Source organism: Carassius gibelio, chromosome A1, assembly GCF_023724105.1.
Source record: "Carassius gibelio isolate Cgi1373 ecotype wild population from Czech Republic chromosome A1, carGib1.2-hapl.c, whole genome shotgun sequence".
Lineage (NCBI taxonomy): Eukaryota > Metazoa > Chordata > Actinopteri > Cypriniformes > Cyprinidae > Carassius > Carassius gibelio.
The window spans coordinates 12,316,341-12,333,470 of record NC_068371.1 but is presented as its reverse complement, the minus strand read 5'-3'; the positions used below and the strand labels follow the sequence as shown (position 1 = coordinate 12,333,470).

Here is a 17,130-nt window from a genome sequence, read left to right as displayed (position 1 = left end):
GTTTCTGTGGGAGTCTTCTTGATCATCAGGCCCGACACGGCACTTCAAGAAACTGGATGTCCCGCTAGGTCATCCTGAGCTGCTTCCTAGTCGCTTGGATATCCCTTCTTGCTGACATATCGAGCGGGATTGTATTCCCTATTCCCTTCTTGTATATGCCGTCTCAGGTGATCCTTCCCTGGCCAGAAATTTGTAAATTTGAGCTTTCCTCTCCCATGCGATTAGGCACTTCTGCAATGCTTAGGAAGCGTTAAGTACACATGCTAAGCTCTGTGCACATTCTGAAACCATATGGGAGTGAGTGTGCAAGTTGAATACTTTGCACATTTACTAAAATCCACATAAGTGGTAAGTGTGCATGCTAGCACTGTGTGCACTTTATAAAATCCAGTAAGGGATTTCAGCTTCATTCCCTTGGATAGACATTGGTTCCTTGGGCTCCACTCAGCCAATGTGTCTTAATACACTTCAAGCATCGCTTCCCTCAAAATGAAGGGCTATTTGGGTGGTTCTTGTAGTAGTTTAGCAGCTCTCCCCTTTAGCAAAAAGGGTCACCAATGAGTGCGCTACTCTCTTCTTGAATTCGGAGTTCTCCTCTCAAGTGAGATTGAGTTCTCTGTTTTTCAACCAGAAATTCCTATAAGCAACAAACAATTTATATTTTCTCTGATTTTATTTTTAAGATAAAACATTACCTTTGAAAGGTTTTGTTAGATTTACTAATACATACCGTACATGGACAAATTAATCATAAATAGAGCTATGATTGGTTTATGAGAACATACTGCCTATTGTGGTTATGTCAAGTACCAACACTTTGAACAAAAGCAGGTAATTTAAATATGATTAAAACTATCTGACACAACAGCTTGAACTCCCCATGCTGCTTGGCACAGACAATGCACACAATGCACTGCAACTAAATCAACCTGTGAGTGTCTTGTCTTTCTGACTGTAGCATCTGTTCTGCTGTAATGTCTCAAATGTGCAGTCATTCAGCACCAGCTGGATGCCATTTTTACTAGAAACATTCCCAAAATAATTTCATTCACTTCACAGGACTGAATGTAATCACTGCAATGTGGTTATAATGAGGTGTATTTTCACATGGCAATCATTTTTGGAGATGATTCAGGTTAATTACCTGAAATAATTAGCATAATGGCACCTAAAATTGCTTTCAGAGACGTGTTTTATTTTTTCACAATACAACAAATGCTGCAAGGACTTTAAATCATGAGCTCATTCAAATATGACAATTTTCATCATGCATTGTCATTATTAGTTATGATGGACAGTGAAACCTGAGGCTACTAAGTTTGAAAATAAATACAGAAATAATAAATAGAGAATACAATATATATATATAGTGGTAAAGTATGAACTCAGTTGAACAAGCTAATTTAAAGTAAAGATAACTGGTAAATGACACAGTAAATGCAACTCGGTTCCTCACAAAGCTGTTAGGCTATATCAATTAAGAACACCATATACAATAAATAAATAAATAAAAACATTTATTTTACTATTAGGGATATTCTTAAAGCATGAAAGCCTCAGTCTCCATGGAAACTTATTGCATGGAAAGCTATCAGCTCTATTTAAAATGTATCCTTTTGTGCCCCACATAGGGTGAAAAAAAAAAAAGATAAAGGAAGGTTATGGGAATGTGGAAAGAGAGTGGGTAAATGATGATATAAATTGAATTTTTAAAGTGACCAATTCCTTTAACATCAAAATTTTATGCACATTCTCATGTGAGCGGTAGTGGTTTTGGCACCAGCAAACTAACAGAGGTCATGTGACTGCTCTATTTAGTCATTTTCTTATTGAGAATGGAATGTAGTGTTCGTTTTGAGGTGGCGTTTGCAACTTACTCCATATGATGAGAATTGTCTTCTTTACCAAGGCACGCTAACAATTTATAGCACAGACCAGAGTGGTGCAAAGAAAACCATTATGCTTGGAGAGGTCACAGTAGTTTGTTCAGGGTTTGTACATTATTAAGAGACATGAATGTGTGGTGATTTGATTGTAAGGTCTTTTGCCAAAGTTCACTGTATTATGTATGTGTGTTGTTTATTAATGATACAATGAGAGGCAATGACCTGCCCTGCATAGGTCACTAAAGTTTTTACATTACATAGTTAAATATGCAAAAACATGAAACTGTCACCTTGTAAAGTTGTTGAAGTTGTTGAAGCAGATTTGCAGTAGCACATTGCACTACTTTTGCAAGTAACATTAGGCCTACTACAGTATGACAACTTTGGTTTCTAAATGTCTTATGGATTACAGTATGTTTGTTTGAAGCTCTCTGCAACTAATAATTCACTACACAAAACAAATTGTGGCATAATGGTGCACAACCCACCATAGCCTTATGTTATGGCTTTTTCTACTTTAAAATATCTCGAACTGGTTTGGCACATGAATCCTAGGTTTATTGCATCACATAAGGCCTGACACTAACAACAAAGATACAGGAAGTGTTTTGCCCTTCATTTTAGCAACTGATAAGCAGTATGCTTTCTCAATTACACACGTATATTAGTTGCAGTTTATTACTTGCATCAAAGAATGATTTGTTCTTTGCTGTCTGTGACCCCAGCAGGACAGACCAGTTGAGAACCACTGCGTAAGAGGGTCCTTGACAGATACAAACAGCATGTGATGCTTCTGTACACAAGAAGGATGTGATCATAATGCAATATCCCATCATGATACTTGTGGTCTCATTCTATTTAAAGAAGAGTCTGAAGGAGAGAAACATTCCTCGAGCTACATTTAAAACCAAACACATGGCCTGGGGAATCAACTTTGGAGGGCAAAGTTCGCATGAAAGATAAACAAAATAAATGTCTGCAGCCTTGTGGTAATCACAAAGCAGGCTAGATTCCTGCAGAAGATTTGCCTCTGGATGTAAGCTTTTATTTTCATTTGTATTGTGAAGCTCAACTTGACCTGGGTAAAGCCCCTGGCGATTCAAACACAAAAATGTATTGCATGTAGCATGGAGATTGAGTGCCTTTGACCACCCAACCCTATGAGTTACAGCTGAGAACTGACCTCTGCTACAGTTATAGACTGGAAAGCAGGATTCAGGGTGGAATTCACTAAAGACATGGCCCATGCTTAATAGAAATACATAACTACATTTATTCAAAACAGCAAAGACGTACCTATACATACATTTAACTATAGTTTCCAGGACAGATAAACACTAGAGGCTGCTTTTTTTTTTTTTTCACACACATTTTCACAAGCCATCCCGTGTAGATGTTGGTGAAACTGTTATGGGGACATGTGATGTGTTATGTTATCATTTTGTCCATTTAAACAAGTATGAAAAAATGTGGACTGGATTTTTTTTTTTTTTTTATCACTGTCTTGGGCATCTCAAAGATTAGTAACAACATTGGGTTTGATGCATTGTTAGTTTTTGTGCAGCATTAGATTTAATTTTTTTCTCCCCCATTTTTTGTTTGTGGCTGTTTTTGCACATTCTGCTCATCTGATTTTGAGTCTCCAAACACTGCAGCTGACTTCTGATTCACCAGAGACAGCCTTGTAGGAGAAAGTGTCTTCATTTGTTAATATATCATCAAATTTCAAAGTGCAGTGTATATTTAACTTGTTTTGTTCATGTCAGTGTTCTAGTTTTAATTTTTAGAAATATAGTTTTATTTTGAGGTGATTTCATGTACATGTTTTAATGTGTAACATTATATATATATATTTAATGTTTTTAGGTCAGATAGCAAATGTTGCAGTTCTTCTGGAAAACTGCTGGTCTTTAAAGAACAGTCATCAATCAGGTAACTTGAACATAGTTTTTGAATTCCATCATATTATTAAAGCTATATATATATATATATATATATATATATATATATATATATATATATATATATATATATATATATATATGTGTGTGTGTGTGTGTGTGTGTGTGTGTGTGTGTGTGTGTGTGTGTGTTTCAGTTACTAAATCACTTTGTTTTTTTCCAAATATCAATGAAGTTTATTTTAACAAAGTTTAGTAGAAACATTTTCAGATAATCCAACCAATTAGCATCAGAGGAAGGCTATATGTTGCCACTTTTCTCACCTCCATTCCCAGATGACATCAAGCCAAATATGCTTATTCTGTCTATTATATGTACATATGTGACCTCATGAATTGCTGTATAGTTCAGCTAACAAAATAGCCACCTATTTTCATTACATTTGTATTATCATGTTATGTTTCATCATTCTAGCTTGTGCTTAAACAATTAAAACTGTACAATGTATTTATAGAAAGTGTGTTTTATCCTATTTCTACAGGATCCTCTGTTCCCAGACCCAACTATTCATCTGGAGGACTGTGAAAATATAAACCCTTTGAACCACTGGTGACAGTTTTCACATGATATATCATTTAATTAAATTTAGTCTGCAAGTCAGAATTATAGATGATTAAATAAAAATAAATAGTGTTTCATGTTTGTTTTGGGATGCTGTTTCATGAGTCCTTTGTCCTGAGCAGTTTAAATGATCCTCCAGATCCTTTTATTTTGCATATCTGAACCCTTTCCAATAAAGAATGTATGATTTCAGATTGTTTTTTTTTTTTTACACTAAGGACAATTGAGGGACTCATACACAACTATTTCAAAAGGTAAACACATTTATTGATTTTAAGGAAAGCAACACAATTTATTAAGAGAGACAGGGTGTGAACTACTTGAATTGGATGATGAGTGAAAACAATGTTTTCATCTTTTATAATAGTTATGTATGAGTCCTTCATTTTTCGTCAGAGTGAAAAGATAGATCTCAAATGTATTAGTCATTGTCAGACAGGGTACAGATATGTAGAAGATGCTGGAAAACCAAATAATTTGTGAGACATGGAGGATTTTTCTGAAGAACAGCAGGCAGACTCATGAAAATCTAAACCAAAACAAAAGCAGCTGTGGGTCATCCAGTGTATATAAACTTTAGAATTTTTTTATCAATTATACATTTTAATTTTTATATAATCAGTAAATGTAATTATCTATTATGTAAAATTGCTTATTCATGATGGTACTAAATAAAAATAGCATACATTATGATCCCTCTTATTTTGTTAAAATGATCACATACAGGTGCTGGTCATATAATAAGAATTTCATCAAAAAGTTGATTTATTTAACTAATTCCATTCAAAAAATTAAAATTTTATATTATATTAATTCTTTACAATACAGACTGATATTTTTCAAATGTTTATTTCTTTTAATTTTGATGATTATAACTGACAACTAAGGAAAATCCCAAATTCAGTATCTCAGAAAATTAGAATATTGTGAAAAGGTTCAATATTGAAGACACCTCGTTCCACACTCTTATCAACTAATTAACTCAAAACACCTGCAAGGCCTTTAAATGATCCCTCAGTCTAGTTCTGTAGACTACATAATCACGGGGAAAACTGCTGACTTGACAGTTGTCCAAAGCTCTGTGTCCAACCACATTAATAGAGAGGTGAGAGGGAAGGAAAAGATATGGTAGTAAAAAGTGTACAAGCAATAGGGATAACCGCACCATGGAGAGGATTGTGAAACAAAACCCATTCAAAAATGTGGGGGAGGTTCACAAAGAGTGGACTGCAGCTGGAGTCAGTGCTTCAAGAGCCACTAAGTACAGACATATGCAAGACATGTGTTTCAGCTGTCATATTCCTTGTATCAAGACACTCTTGGACAACACTGGATCCTAAGGTCAAACAAAAAATGTTCAATTACTGAAAGTACATCTAACGGTGTTTAAGATAGAATTGCAATCAATTCATAAAAACATACTGACCCTTTCTAATAAGACTTCTGCAGTAAGTTCTTCCTGTATCTTTCACATTCCTTCTCTAATATTTCAGTCTCTTCTCTGGGTCAGCATCACGTCGTTCACAATAAAATTGCTGCTTCTCTGCAGCACTTAATCATGGATTAGCACTCTGCAAGTATGGAAAATACAATGTACATATGATACATTTACAATATAAGTAATTGTAACTGTAAAACATAACAAGAACAAATAAATAATAATAATAATAATAATAATAATAATAATAATATTCACACTATTACATCAATGGACCAGATAATGCAACTCATTCCTGTTACTATTACTCAGTCCTATTTATGAGTAACAGGACTAAGTTTTCAGCATAGAATTAGCAAATACATGCTAAATAGCCACATGACACACATGCTAATAGCATGAGGGTACTGAGCAAATTCTAGTGATTTATCAAAATGAACAAATAACATCTAAAAATAATTTAGGTAACAGGGCAGTATGTTGAGATTGACCCTCTCAGACGCGGTTGAAATATCATAAAATATATTGAAAAGAAAATGAGAAGACTTACCTTTGGTCTCCCCATTGCCTTCAGAAGATCTGGATAATGCAACTTTCTGTTGAAAAAATATATATTTTGGAATGTTCCAAGTTTATCAGAGGGGGAAATGTGTTAGGGTTACAGGACTGAGTGTAAACCCGGGGACACGACTAAAATGTGTATTTTATCAAAAATGCTATAGATATTTTTTCTTTTGATAAAAAGGAAATCATTGATTTGATATAAAGTCACACATAATGGAAAAACAATTACATTTATGAAGGATTGTAATCATAATATTTCATGATAATTATAGAGGCAGGGAGTGGGGACATGCAACAACTATTATTTCTTTAGTGTTCTAGGTAGTTTTTATGAATGATTTTAATTATACATTCTAATTTTGCACTTGACTAAATGTGAAGACACTTTGCTTAATAATCAAATGTATTTTAGAGTTCATTTTCATGCATCTTTATACTTTTAATATCCTGGGGACAGGAATGTTACCCATTTGGTGGAATGTCCCATATACACATTTTATCTAGTGGATGTGTCATCTGAAAAGTGCAACAAAGTAATGCTGCACACTGTAAACAAGAAAAATAAATGGAAATAGGATAGATAATAGGAGCGTTTTAAAATAAAAAATAAATAATAACGGATGACATCTCCTGTGAAAAGTGCTAGCATGATTTTTTTTTTTTTAATGCTCCTGAATAAAATGTCCCATTGCAATGAACGTTGGCTGAATGTGGGTGAAATGCAGGGCTAGGGAGTAGCAAATACATGTAATGGCATAACGTAATTAAAATACAAAATATGAGTAGCTGTATTTCGTTATAATTACATTTTAAATAAGGGGTAATCAGATTACAGTTACATCTGAAAAGTATTTTAGATTACCAAAGTGATTACTTATAATTTAGTTTCTTAATTTAATATTTAAGTAAACAGTTTGGGGATTTTGACCAAAACTTATTCTCTGTTGAAAAAAAAAAAAAAACTGCATGCAGCAGCCTGTTAATTTAGCAGCTCAGTTAGCGTGCATACATGCTCATCATCACGACACAAAAAAATCTCCTAGAATTCACCCTTTACATTCAGTTAACAGATCCATACAAACAATGCATGAAATAAAAGTTTCTAAAGTCAAACGATAGCTTTATGTGCTTTATAGATGAACTTGAAGTCTTTATTTATACGAAATGTTATAGAAAATCTTTGGAGTAATAATAATAATAATTATAAATATTATAATATAATATAATATTTATAATAATTATTTTAAAATAAAATAGTAATTTATTTTGTTTAATAACCACCGTGGAAAGGAAACCAATGGTTCACAAACTGGATAGATCTGAGGTGCAGGGCTCGCAAAATCGATAGCCCGCAACCCTTTGGCTATTGTGATTCCAGTCGGCCTCCAGAATGTATCAAAGCCCTGCCCGACAGACTATCTTGAATAGTGATGTAAAATTCCTAACTTGATTTGCCTTATTCACTCGCTTGTAGGGGTGAAACGGGTCATAGTTGATAATTTGCACTTGCCGATTCAAGTGTTTTAAACCATTCATGCAAATTCGGAGCTTGCGCACACTCATTCAAAGAACACGCTGAGAGGATTGTTTCAGACAATGCGCTTACACAGAATTGATTCCTCTTTCACATACCCTTGCTTCTGAATGAAAACATACACACAAATTATCTCAAAATAATTGTTTCTGCAAGTATTCTCGTAAACACAGCTGCTTATGTCTTAATTGTAATGGGGCTGATGAGACGTGAGATGTCCGGATCCATGTGCAGGCTTTTATTGGTCAAAGATGTGGTCATAACAGGCATGGGTCAAACAATGCCAAACAGGTATATAGAGGGCAAGACACAAGAATAACCCTAGGGCAAACATGGGTCTTCGATGAGCGAACAATATCCAGACAGGGAAATCCAAAGGGGAAATCCAAAATTACGAAAGCAAGAATCAAAACCAGGTAAACAATCCAAAATGAAACATGAAGGCAAGACAAGGTAGGAAACGAGACAACATGGGCTAAACAACATAAGCGGTTTGGAGGTGATCTTAAGTGAGTGTTATATAGTGAATGTGTGATTGGTTTCAGCTGTGTGTGTGTAATCAGTGCATTCAGCTGTGTGGATGTAATCAGTGCAATGGATGATGGGAATTATAGTCCGGGGTGAAATGCAACAGTGGGTGTGGTGAAAGAGTCCATGTAGTGAGCGAGTGACCTGTGGTGGTGGATGAAAGTTCCTAGACCAGATTCATGACATGTATACAGTGGAGAAATAAATATGATGTGCATTATTATATTGCATCCATTCACTCTGTTTTGAAGGGACAGTAAGTAGGAATTCCTCCCATCTAGTGGTGAAATTGTATTTTGCATTCAAACTAATTTTGCTCTCCAGCGCCTTGCTTTTTCAAATGCGCGTTGCATCTACGGTAGGCGATATGTACCAAAAAGCTTTGACAGGATGTCTTCTAAAAGCACTTCGTCAAGTTTTCCTTCAGGTGAACAGGTGTGTTATTTCAAACAAACTGCAACATGACAACTAACAAACGAATGTTACAGTATGAATTACTGACTGTGGAAAACATGAAATATTGTAATTAGTAGTTATGTCTTCTTTATTCGTTATATTTTCTGAATTATATGCATTGTTAGATATAAAAAAAAATATTATAATATAGATTGTAACACTGACTTACCTGACGCGAAGAAAACTGGCCACTTCAGCGTCTCTTTTGAAATCTTTATCAAGCCTTAGCTCTTTCCACCTAGAAAAAGCTTCCCCGACATTAACTCTTGTTTTCTGTAATCTACGGTCACGTTTCCTTTTACGTTCTATTTTTGACTGTTTTGGCGACTATGTTTTCTTCTCCTGTGGCGCGGCATATGTATGGTCCATAATAAGAATGCAATCCAGACTTTTAAACTTGCCGGTGCAGTTTCAAGCGCCTCTCACTGCTCTGCACCTGCGTTTCTGGCTCTGACCGAAAACGCGTTGTGGAAACGCGTTGGCTTAGTACTTTTTGTCCCTTTCTGCTATTATAGTTTTGCAAGATGGCGGAACTACATGGAAGCCTCCGTCGACCTACCCGTCCCATGTATATAAAGATAATAAATTCTTCATTTACGAGGATTAGTTTAAACATTGGCATAGGTATTTGTACACCATTGAGGGCATATTTATGAATAAAAATATTGATTTTAGATAATAAAATACCTAAAAAGTTACTTATTGTCCCTTTAAAGGAGCAGCAGCCTATAAATACCTGCTGTTCCATTAGTGGCACCTGCTGTCTGAGAGCGATATTTGCTTCTCATTCACAAAGGTAATATCGGACCAATCTGTTTTTACTTATTTTTTTTTTTATTTTATTTTTCTTTTTACATTTTTTAATTATACAATCGAAATGAAACATGTATTTGGCATCTTTTTTTTTGGATAGTAATTCAAATGGTTTCCTCTGATTTAAAATGGAGCACAGACAAAGCCTTTGTTTATATGAAGACATTTATTTTAGTTCTATAAGTTTTTATTTAGGATTTGTTTAAAATGTTTAAGTAAATTTTATTATTTAACATCTCAATTTCACAAAGAAATATGCAGCATTTTTGTCTGATAAACAATAAAAGGACACATTTTCACTTAAAATTTGTCTTTAATCTCATTTTGTAAAAAAAAAAAAAAAATTGCTTTGATTACTGCTTTGCACACTCTTGGCATTCTCTTGATGAGCTTCAAGAGGTAGTCACCTCAAATGATCTTCCAACAGTCTTGAAGAAAATCCCAGAGAGATGCTTAGCACTTGTTGGCCCTTTTGCCTTCTGTCTGCGGTCCAGCTCACCCCTAAACCATCTCGATTGGGTTCAGGTCCGGTGACTGTGGAGGCCAGGTCATCTGGCGCAGCACCCCATCACTCTCCTACTTTGTCAAATAGGCCCTTGATGCCTTCAGTGTGACTACAATTTTCATAGTCATGAAAATAAAGAAAACTCTTTTAATGAGAAGGTGTGTCCAAACTTTTGGTCTGTACTGTATATTTGATGTTTTCACATCCGTCAAAAATATGGCTGTCAAAAAAAAAAAAAAAAAACACAATACATAGTAGTATTTACCAGAAGCAGAGATCGAGGGAATACACATTTACTGGAAAACTCACACTACCTTTTTACTACAGCACTGGATACCTTCTTGGACCGAATGCGTGGACCTTACATATGTGTCCCAAAGCCAGGGCCGCCCTGACCAATTTGCTGCCCTAGGCAAGATTTTACCTGGCGCCCCATACATCACAGCCCATTTCACCCTGTCATTGTGTTCATGATTTAGCATATATATATATATATATATATATATATATATACACACACACACACACACACACACACACACACACACACACACACACACACACATTACAGCAGAACTGTTTCCAACACTCATAATAAATCATCATATTAAAATGATTTCTAAAGGATCATGTGATAGACTGGATGTCACACGTGACACTGAAGAATGGAGTAATGATGCTGAAAATTCAGCTTTGCATCACAGAAATAAATGATAATTTAAAGTATAATAAATTGAAAACAAATTATTTTAAATTGTAATAATATATCACAATATTACATTTTTTTCTGTATTTTTGATCAAATAAATGCAGGCTTGATGAGCAGAAGAAACTTCTTTCAAAAACATTAAAAATAGTAATGTTTCCAAACTTTTGGCCTGTACTGTATCCCCCCAAAACTACACAACTGTAGTGTAAAACATTAATAAAAAAGTGATAATAAGAAATGAGTCTTAAAACTGACATGATTGTACAAAATCACAGTCTGGGGACTCAGAACTCAGAACAACTGCCAACATTAAGTTTAAGGTAAAATAACTGCCATGAAATTATAGTATCTTACTCCTATGCAATAAATTGTTCTTTCACTACATCTCTTTACCTCTGTCTTTATCCTCTTCTCTTCTTTTTGGCACTGTATCTATCGCAGACTATGCTCTTTTATAATGTGTCATGTAAATTCGGCCTTCCGTCACAATCAGGAAACTTTCCCCGTGTCTAGAACTGGCGCGAGCTGCCAGGCCCGTTTCTACGAGCTTTGTGTTAACAAAAGCAGTGCTGTCTACATTGGATGCGGCGTCGGGCACGCTACACAACAAATTACCAACAACTGATCGTGCGCGCGCTCTGTTTCTGACGCACTTCAAGCACTTGATGGGCGGGGGAAGATTGAAGAGCCGGACTTTTTTTTTATTTTTATTTTTATTTTTTTGCTTTATTTGGTAGTATTTCGAATTAATGGTTTTTAAATAGTAGCCTATTATAATATATATATATATATATATATGTAAAAAAAAAAAAAGCATATACTACCATATATATGTCATATACTACTACCATATATATCATGAAAGGCGTGCAGTGTATTTGTAAAACAAAGATTTTTGTAATGCAGTGTAGTGTCAATTCAGTGTAGAAGAAAAAAAAAAATATGAACGTTTAAATGCAGTGGAGCGAAAGCTCTTGGGAAATCTGACTTTGTAGATTCTTGCAAGTGTGCGCTGGAAATCTTTTCAATCTCTAAACAATGAATCATTGTCCGCTCTCTGCAATCATTCAGTTAGCTGGTTCCTAAACAAGGCTCAAGATAAAGACAAATAAAATTTTAAAAAGAGACATTCTCAGACAGCAGAACTTTCATATGATAAATGGAGTATCAGTTGAAACTAAATAGATTATGTGTGTTAACCCTTTATAGAAATATAAGTGGCTGAAACCTGACCCAGAAAAAAAAAAACAAAAAAAAAAAAACACTTTCAATTGAACAGCTACATTTTCTGGCCACAGGCGAATACTTGACCTTGCTGTATTGCAGAACAATTGCGACAAATAATGAATCATTGGAAGGCAGATATTTTCAAACAGTCTGGATGGTGGTCTAGAGAAAATTGTTAATTATTTTTCATTAAGATCGTCTCTTGCTCTAAACTTTTATAAACAGAAAATTAGCACCCCTGGTTATAATTCTACACACCTGCAATTCCCAATTTAAAAAATCAACAGAAGCTAGATGCTCCACACAACCCTTGCAGCATATTAAAGTCAATTTGTGTGGAAGTCAGGTTGGCAAAGCAGCAAATGTCAATTGTGATAGATTTGAACAGACAGTCCGGATATCCAGCTAGACTGCCAACACACGCTAGAGTCGACAGACCATAGCAGCTTCACCCAGGGGCGTGAACTTTCTCGCAGCCTCTGTCTTAATAAAACAGCATTTGGGAACTGAAGGATGCACCAGCAGCAACACCACACAGATGATTGTGTGTTTATGAATGACATAAAACGAGGTGATCAATATATGGGTGACACATTACTATATGGCAAAATTAAAATCATCAATGTGTGTTGCATACCATAAAACAATACCTTGAAAGACAAATTGTAGATTGTAAGATAAGATAAAATAAAATAAGGTTAATATAAGATATTTATATATTTATCAAATTAAAATAAGGAAAAAAACAATGCTGACGCTGTTTCCCTGGGTGTCCACTAGTGAGCTCACTTCCCCTTAGACACTTCACCGTAGGCACTAGAATTCCTCTAGTCTGGTCCTGTCTTCACAGTAATTGCACTCCTGTTAATTGCACCAGGTGCAGGTAATCTATTGTCATTAGCCTCCATATATATTCCTGTCTTTTCCTGTTGTTTGTATGGAGTCCTTAGCCTTCGTGTCATCAGCCTTATCGTCATCCGAGATTCCCCATCGTCTTCTGAGTTCCTATCCTGTCCCCTCCTTTGTTTATTTGTTTTGTTTATTTTTTGGACTGTCTGTTTGGCCTTTGACCACAAATTTAATTACCTTGTCTTGATAATAAATACCAGCAATTAGATCTCTACTCTATCCTGTGTCTCTCTGGTGCGCGAATCGTCACAGAGACAGATCGGACGCACTGAGCACTTGTCATAGTATAACAAATATTCAGTGTTTTCAACCACAGAATACCTATTTTAGGTTTCAGACATTTAAATACAATTAAGTACTAGCAAAACCATACATTTAGAGTTTGTAAAATACTCGCTGTGTCTATGGAAATGGCAATAATGATACTTACAAATATAATTTGACTTCATGTTTTTATTGACATCATACAGATTGTGTAGTTAACTTAACTATAAAGTTTACTATGCCCTTCTCAGAGTTTACCGGAGACCTACTTCAATGTGTTTTGGGAGGAGATGATGAATTTGAATGTTGTTAATCCCACAGCTCGGATTCAGAGTGAACTAACATAGCGGCGCCTGTCACCCGGTATAGATCAATTAACATATTTCAGAATCTGAATATCATAATCTAGTGAGCGTGTTTGCAAATATTTTGAATAAAACAGGAAAAACTAAATAAAAGTGATCCATGTGTCATACAGATCTATTGTGGCTGTGTTGTGTCACATGACAAGCATGACACGTCGCCATGGAAACAATGAGGCGGTACATTCTAAAATAACGGTCGCCTAAAGAAACTCACGCTGGGGACTCAGCTAGAATATTTTAAACTCACGTGCGAAAGGGTTAATAACGACTCAAGGACCTGTTTCAAGGCAGAGGGAAGGTGATAATTCAATCATAACAGCACTGTAGGGAGTGACTTTGCACCGTGTGGTTTGCTTCTGTCACTTTTAATGTACAATTACCATTAAGACACAGACGCGCCACACCACGCACAGCATGTATGTTTGTTTGTGTTAACTGCTTATAAAGAAATAGCATTACATTCTAGGGAGCCACTCTTTGCCACCATTGTAATTAAGGTGGTCTGAGCAAGTGTGCAGCCATTCATCGAGGCAAAATGTTAATTTAAAACTTAAAAAACCAGCTGACCAGCACTTTCAGTGGCACTATACATAACAAATTCACTGGTTATTCCCCTGAAATATGCATGTGGCAGTGCAAAACTTGAAAGAAGCACGAGGCATTAAAAATGCATGCCAGCCCCTGTACTGTCTTTGTGGCTTTTCTGTTTTAGAACTAACAAGCTAGGAAATTTGGGATGTGGTGACTCAGTTTTGCTTAGCGCATCCTCTCTCAGAGTTGTGGAAAGGAAAGTGGCTTTGAAAGTCTGGGGAAGCAAAGCAAGATATCTTTCAAGTCTGGTAAACTAAAATTTATTTTTTATGTGGGGTTAAAAAGGTTTATGATAGCAAAATCAATGTGACTCGTTTAAAATTTGTAAAGAAAGACTGATTTGCAAAGATAGTTTATAATTTTTATGTAAAAATGTGGTACTCCAATAAGCATAAAAATATAACACAAAAAGAACATAAAATATAAAATAATAATAATAATAATAATAATAATAAATAAATAAATAAATAAATAAATAGTTTGGCCCATTTTAGTTAAGGTCTATTTGAGGACAAATATTTTTTCTTGCATAATCTGTCAATGCATTCTAAAAGTGTCTTCTTGGTAAATGATAAATTCATTATTTATATATATATATATATATATATATATATATATATATATATATATATATATATATATATATATAATACACATAAAAACTTTAATAAGTGCATAGCCTCTAAAGATACCTTTGCAAAAATAAAAAATGCAAAGACTTTTGTGTGCTCATGTGAAACGTTATTGTGCGCTTGAGAAATTATTGTATGCTCATGAGAAATGTATAGATGCCCTGCCCAGGCTTATATAATAATTAATCAAATATTACAACAAAAAGCACAATTCAAATTCAGTTCTCATTACATTAGATATGTTATGCATGTTTATGAAATATGGCACATTGTAAACGTGGTTTGTTACAAAACAGCTTCTCTAAGAACAACAGAAGCATCTGTCACAGAGAATGTTGTATCTGGCATTACACATACAGGTAGGATGCAGAAATATTGGTGAATATGATTAAGCACAATAATGCCCCAACGACTTTCCCGAATGGCTATTTATAGCATGAACTGGAGCATGTTTATGAAAATCTGACCAGTTATGTGTCATTATTAACTAGAAATATTTTAGTGCCCTTGAAAAGCTGAATGAAAAGATGGTGTTAGGATGACACTAATTAGTTGTAGCAGAAATGAGTCGAATCAGACAAATCAAAGAGTCTATCAGAGCTGTGTGCATTGAAACATGAGCTGAATTCCTCAGGAAGTCATAAATCAGTTCTAGTGCCACAAGAACCAAGCAAGATAACCAACCAACCAACTTGTTCACACAACAGCTTTCAACATTAACACCAATAGAACAATTATTAACAATTTTAATTCGAAGAAGAGATTGTCAAATTTATTGTTCGTGATTGAAATGCAATGCTGGACATCACATGTAAACCCAGGAGATCAAGTTAAATACTTGCATTGACTTCCCCCCACCCAGAAGAACCAGACTGAAATTCCTAAGGGGGAAGGGCTTTAAACCTTTGTCTTCACAGAAAAGTCCTTTGCCAGAGAATGGCAAAGAAACCCTTTTTATACATTATATATGGACCAGAATGAACTCAAAAAAGACTTATGAATGAATCATTCCATTGCTTAACTCCATATTCATTTACGTGTAACCCACACATTTGACTATCATGTATAATCACTTATTGTGTATGTCTTTTGATAACTATAGGATACATAGTCATGTCTAGTATTGAAATAAACACATTTTCTTGCTTGATATTGTCCTGACAATCATTTATTTGTAAAATATATCATAATCATGTTATAGGAATCATGTCCAAAATTAGACCCTGTGAGGCAAGAACCACATGCTTGGTAAGATAAACAAATGATTTATGATACCCACCCCAAGAACATATCTGATTGGTCAAGGCAACATTTGAGGGGTGGCCAACAAGAAAGTTTAAATACTTTGGATACGATTAAATTTTTGCTTTTAGTTCTAGTCTAGCTGCTGCTATTAGCCATGTCGGCTTTTAGTTCTAGCATTGCTTGTGCTATCAGTCATGCCTTGTTTTTTTGTCTGCTTTTAGTCCCTAGCTGCTGCTATTAGCCATGTCGGCTTTTAGTCTGCTTTTAGTTCCAGCCTTGCTCGTGCTATCAGTCATGCCTGCTCTTAGCTTGTAGCTTTGCTACCTAGCTTTAGCTTGTAGCATCTAGCCATGCGGTTAGTCATCATGGTTCTTTGAGCGCGGTTCCAGCGTGCCTGCCTGCTGCTACTTATGCCACAATGAGAAGGAACACAACCTAGTCTCGTCAAACTTTATTTCTTTTCTTTTCCGTTTGAGAGTTTCGTGTTCTGAGTTAAGTTTTGTAACGTCGACCTCGTCTGCGCGTTTGAACTCCGACCAGCCACACAACTCCAGCTTCAGCCAACGCCCAAGCACGGGCTCCCCAAGACGTCACTTCAGCCAACTGAACTTCCAGCCAATCAGCGACACCGGGATACCCCTTTCAACTGGAGTCCCTTTCACAGCAAACGAAGGCAACGTATTCCCAGATATTTGTTGTGCTGGTGTATCTAATATAATTTTAACCCCATTGAGGAACTCAATGCGAGCGCTAATTACGTGATTGATGGTTGTTCATGTCTATGCAATTTAACGTATTGCTGTAACTTGGGATTCCATATTTCCATTCTCTTAAACTCATCTTTCCCTAACTTTCGACCTTCCTGCAACTTGTGTGAATGTGTGTGTGCGTGCGTTATGTGTTAGATTAGTTTATATGTCTTAGATTTATCTAATAAAGCAT

At 35.4% G+C, this 17,130-nt stretch overlaps 1 protein-coding gene across 1 annotated transcript in view; it reads left to right on the top strand.

Moving 5' to 3' along the window:
• Positions 1-15,669, top strand: part of LOC127996448 (uncharacterized) — a 253,677-nt gene extending 238,008 nt beyond the window's left edge. Inside the window, exon 2 of the mRNA XM_052591960.1 lies at positions 15,582-15,669. The gene's annotated coding sequence lies outside the window, so the exon portion shown is untranslated. The remainder of the gene's footprint in view (positions 1-15,581) is intronic.
• The last annotated feature ends 1,461 nt before the right edge of the window (positions 15,670-17,130 follow it).